The following is a 6,193-nucleotide window of genomic DNA, read 5'->3' as shown; positions in this document are numbered from 1 at the left end:
GTGGATCAAACTTGCTAATGTAGTCAAATGCATCTTCACTCATACCTCTAATGACTGATAGGTAGTGTTTGAATTGCAACTCATTAGCTACCCGAGCTGCACCATCCAAAGCATCTTTATATGCCTTGCCCTCGAACCCATGTTTTTTAAAGTTTGCATGCAAGTGCCTGAGACAAAATCAATGCTCTAGACCAGGCATAAAATCCTCCATGGCATTAAGCAGTCCCTGATTACCAACACAAAATAAAACATGTTAATTGTTCATCAAACAATACATAATATTCAACTAATTTATGCCTTTTGTCAATTAGACATGAATGACCAATTCTGTACTCGCGGATTGCCAATATCTTCCAATAAACAGCTCAGAAACCATGTCCATGTATGTTGATCATCACACTCACATACAACATATGCTAGTGGATAAATGTCATCATTTGTATTCCACGCAACGGCTGCATGCATCTGCCCACCGAACTTGCTCTTCAAAAAGCAAGCATCGACACAAATCATGGGTCTACACGCCTCCAAGAAACCCCGCTTGCAGGCTGCCAATGACACATACATTCGTTGGAAGAATGTTCCATCCCGTTGTATATAAGCTGATGTTCGAGGATTCCACTTCCTTAATGCATTTGCGTACTCTCGCACATGTTTATATTGCTCACCTTTTTTTCCTGTCAAAATACCCAATGCCATCCTCTTTGCTTGGTGACAACCCAACAAAATTATATCGACATTGTAATCCATTCTGATCATTTCCTTCAATGCACTTGGTTTAAAATTCGGTTGGTCCCGAAAGTTGACCAAATATCGGTGTGCAGCCCACTTGATTTATGCCCTCCTGTCATAGTAGTGAGTCCCACAATTGTGCTCTTTAATGTAAGTCTTGATTTGAAAATAGCCTTTGTCATTCGACCACGATGCATGTATTCCACAAGTTTTCTTACAAATGGCGGTAATCCTTGTTTTCTCATTGTGCACGTAGGTGTAATCAAAAGAATTTTGAACTGCAAACAGTTGCAATGTATCCTTAAACTGACGAGGGTCAACAAACTCCTGCCCAATATACAATTCTACTATCTCTTTCAAGTCAGCCTTTTCCATCCAGTGAGGATACTTCCTCCTAACACATCTCGGTGACCCTTCACTCACATCATCACTATCTATGCTCGAGATGCCACCATCACTATTGCCATTATCTTCATCTGGCTCGTTTGAAATATCCCCAATATTCTTAGATGTCTCTATTTCATACCACGATCGAAACCATTTCATTGTATCCTCCTTAGCTTGACGTATACTTTCTTTATCCTTTTCTAAGAAATGTCCCTCTTCCTCGCCATCTGTTATTTCAATGTCACTTAAGTCCGTATGCTCTTCCCCCTCATTATGAATTCGTTTTTTAGGCCTACCTCTTTGTTTTGCAGACTTTTGCTTACTACCCTTTTGCTTTGCAGCCTGATGTACTTCTGGATGCTCTTCCACATGTTCTTGTGGAGGCTCTTTTGGATGCTCTTCTGCAGGCTCTTCCACATAAACTTATGCGGGTAATTGAGAAATCATCATCACTGGAGACCTTACTTCAATTGAAACTTCTTCAACTACAGTATCAGTCACAAATACATGCAATCTGTTTTTCTTCACACTAGCCACTTCTTTGAGCATTTTCATGATGTCTTTGTCGTTAGTAAGTCCACGTATGTAGTCATTGTTTTCATCGTCATATTTGTAACAACATCAACCTTGGAATGTCCTTATAGTTGTACTCCAAGTACACTTCAAATATGTTGGTTATATCCCCAAAACGTAGGTTGTCTGCATCTAAACCTTCTACAGGCATCACATCACCTCCCACATATTCCAAATCCAGTTCACTAAAGGATCAATGATGGTGAATGAAAAGATCAACAATAGATGCAGCCCTTTCTGTACATTGACAACAAACAGATATTTTAGTCATTTCTGTAACTGGACTCTTACATACAAGTTAAACCTTAAGAACCCTAAAACAGTAAATTCAACATTCAATATAATACAAACAAGAATATGAAACTTTATATTGTTCTGTCTACAACAAAATGTCCTAACACATGCATGCAGTAATTAGTTTCTCGAGTAAATTACTCATAGAGTTTTTAACAGAATTCCAAGATTCAAGATAATACAGAAAAGAATAACAAACTTTATACTGTTCAGTCTACAACAAAAGGTCCTAACACATGCATGCAGTAGGCCCATTGAATAAATTACTCATAAAATTTGTTAACAGAATTCCAAAATTCAAGATAATAGAAACAAGAATAAAAAACTTTACATGCAGAAAACAACAAAAGTTCTTAACACATATAGTAGGACCATTGAATAAAGTATTTCTTAACAGAACACACATTGAATGAAGTAGGCATAAAAGTTGAATATCAATGAATGTGTCCACCACCCAAACAACAACCCAATAACACGTGCAATAGAGGCCCTACCAACAATTTAAATATATGTGTAGTTCTTCACTATTTAACTGGAAACTAGTAAAAGCAACCCAAAATAACATACCACGAGTCAGGGTATGTAGATGGGCTCGTTGGCTCCGGGCTGAGATTGACGAGATCGTGGGTTTCACGAATTGTGGAAGAAGGGCCTTAGGGTCTGAACGGAGGTTGGGGGAATCATAGTGGCCGGAGGTTGGTGCGGTGCTTTGGCCATGGAAGAACGATCTGTCGGAGAAGATAGGGGCGTTAGGTTTGTCGTCGGAGAGTGGGGTTCATCGCCGAACAATGGGTTGGGGAGGAAGCAAATTTGCCGGAGACTGGGGCTGGGTTGGGGAGGAAGCCGAAGCCTAGGGTTTGGGTGAAAAGCAGATGTTCATCTGTGGCACCTTCATCCTCTCCTCATAATTGATTTTCGATCAGTATGTTTTAATTCAATGGTTTTTATGTTTTAAATCTTAAATCTATTTGTTTGTTTTAATTGTTTGAATAACTATTTAACAAAATAAAACCCAACATTTTAAATTTGTTATCTGTTTTTTTTTTTTTCTTTTATTTTTAAATTAGGTGGCAAGTTAATATACAGTCATCACTGATGACGTGGCCACTTATGCCAGGTGTCAAATTTTAATTGGTCCACATGTTAGTGGCGTGGACTTCCGTTAAATCAACTAACGGTCAACGGATGGAAGGACCAATTAGGTCTTTATCAAAACCACAGGTACTTCCTATGATAAAAATCAAACCTTAGAGGGAAAAAATAGAAAATAAATAAAGGAATGAAACCCTTGGGGAGTATTAGGTATTTAACCCTAATTATAATTATAAAAATATGTTATATGAAAAGGCGGTTAGCGGTTAGCAGTTACGGTTAGTAAACCCAATAACCTCTAACCGCTAACCGCTAGACGATTATAGCGGTTAAGACGGTTAAGCAGTTAGCAGTTAGCAATTATAGCGGTTAACGGTTAGTGGGTAGTTAGAAAACTGCCCGCATTGACACCCCTAACTTGCAGATTTATTTACTAAGGCGTTAGGTTTGGCATAATTCAATCACCTCCTTGGCAAGTTTGGTTCATAAATATCCACTCTAATTTGAAAGGAAAGTGTTAAGGAAAGAAACCTAATTAAAAAAGGAAAGCAAAAGTGACGTTCACTCACCTATCACACATCAATTGATCGAGAAACAAAACTCTAACCAAGAATTATGTAGCTCACCCACCAAGCTTGTAGAATATATATATATATATATATATAGGATCCTATTAATAACGTAATAAAGTTATTGTTAAATGTTCCCCTTTCAAAACCCATGATAAGGATCCTATTAATAACGATAGGAAAATTATCGAGCAAAATAATTTTGTTACTCAATCTCTTCACATTATAGGATAACAATTAGACTGGATTGAAGAGAAAATTCCCTCTATTGATTCAAAAGTTTCTTCCACTCCTTCTAAGATTGAAAAACCTCTGATTTCTCTTCCTGATTTAAAGAAATCTTCTGGTTTGAAAACTACTTCTCAAATGAACCTTGAGAAAGTTAACCAATTACTTTCTGAATTGACTGAGTTAAAAACAACTCGTGCCAGTACTTCTGAACAAAACTTTGCCATTAGAAAAACTTTTTCTTTTGATTCTGAAACTTCTCATGATTCTACTGATTCTGATATTAAAATTCTTGAAGAAAACTTTGGCAAGATTGACTTGGAGCCAAAACTCCAAAGGATCTTTGACGGATCCAAATCTTTCAATCCAACAAAGAATTTTTATCCAAAACCTACTCCTCCTGATTTGCAATTTGAAGAAAGATTTCTCCAATCTCAATTTTCTGTTTCTACTGGTCATCACTCTACCTCTAATTTTTCTAAAAATCCTACTAGTACTTGTTCCATTCTGACTAAGTCCGAAAGACAAGATAATACTAAAATCCCCATTAAAGATACTTTGGAAAGAGTTTCTAAACAAAAATCCAAAGTATTTACCATCTCAGATCTGCAACATGAGATTGGAAACATCAAGAAGGATATTATTGGTTTAAAAAAGGTTAAACCCATACCTGTTTCTGATAATGTTAATTTTGTCAATTTAATTAACAAAGTCATTCCTCCCAAATGGTATTCTAAAATGCATATTATTGTTTCCCCTGATTTTACCCTTGATGTTATTGCATTGATTGATTCTGGTGCTGATTTAAATTGCATTCAAGAAGGACTTGTTCCCAGCAAATATTTTGAAAAATCTACTGAGAAGTTGAATTCAGCTAGTGGAAACAAATTGCATATTAAGTATGAATTGAACAATGTTCATGTCTGCCAGAATAATGTATGTTTCCATATTCCTGCTGTTCTTGTCAAAAATATGACTGATAAAGTGATTCTTGGTCTTCCTTTTATTGCCATGCTCTATCCTCTAACTGTTGATAATACTGGTATTACAACTGTTAGGATGGGAATTGAAGTAAAATTTCATTTTGCTTCCCAATTTGATATTGATGATAGTTGATTGAATTTGATTTCTGCCAAGAATAAACAACTCAATTTTCTCAAACAAGAATTAAGATACAAAAAAATTGCTGAACAACTTTCTGATAAGCTTTTACAATCAAAGATTTCTGCTTTCAATTTTCTGATTATTGATTCTGTTTGCTCTAAACTTCCTAATGCCTTTTGGCATAGGAAAAAGCATATTGTTTATTTACCTTATGTTAAAGAATTTTCTGAAAACAAAATTCCAACTAAAGCCAGGCCTATTTAAATGAATGCCGAAACTTTAAAATTTTGCCAAAAAGAAATTGCTGATTTGCTTACTAAGGGAATTATTCGTAAGAGTAAGTCTCCTTGGTCATGTGCTGGTTTTTATGTTATGAAGAATGCTGAGTTAGAACGAGGTGCTCCTAGATTGGTTATCAACTACAAGCCCCTCAATGATGTTTTAGAATGGATTAGATATCCTATTCCCAATAGGAAAGATTTGGTCAGTCGTCTTAGTGATGCTGTTGTCTTCTCTAAGTTTGATATGAAGTCAGGATTTTGGCAGGTCCAAATTAAGGATAGTGATAGGTATAAGACTGCCTTTACTACCCCCTTTGGACATTATAAATGGAATGTCATGCCTTTTGGTTTAAAGAATGCCCCTAGCGAATTTCAAAATATAATGAATGACATTTTCAAACCTTTCAGCCATTTTACTATTGTTTATATTGATGACGTTCTTGTTTTCTCAAAGTCCATTGATGAACACTGGAAACATCTCAACTTGTTTCTAGAAACCATCAAACATAACGGGCTTGTTGTTTCAGCCAAAAAGATTATTAGGAGGAGGGGGATGAGGAATAGTAGACTCGGGCTTGTTGTTTCTGGTTTAGAGAAATGACTAAAAGCATAAGTCTACTATTCCTCATCCCCCTCCTCCTAATAATCCTATTGCTACTCAATTCTCAGTCAAATACTTATGCTTTTAGTCATTTCTCTAAACCAGAAACTATGGCTCCTCCTGAGGAACCTAGTCCCCCTCTTGCTAATATTCTCATTCCCTTTATTGCCCTCCCCTTTTCTCAGTATTTATTTTCTTTTGAAGATCATTCTAAGACTCCAGAGCAGTTGGCTCATTCTTACTTTCCCCCAAATTTTCACTAGATTCTTGAACATCCTTTGAAAGACTTGTCATATTATACTGATATTTTAATCCAAACCAATTCTGTTCGG

The sequence above is a fragment of the Corylus avellana genome, chromosome 5 (genome assembly GCF_965113065.1).
Source record: "Corylus avellana chromosome 5, dhCorAvel1.hap1.2, whole genome shotgun sequence".
NCBI lineage: Eukaryota > Viridiplantae > Streptophyta > Magnoliopsida > Fagales > Betulaceae > Corylus > Corylus avellana.
The sequence above is the reverse complement of the archived record's forward strand: the minus strand, read 5'-3'. Positions refer to the sequence as shown.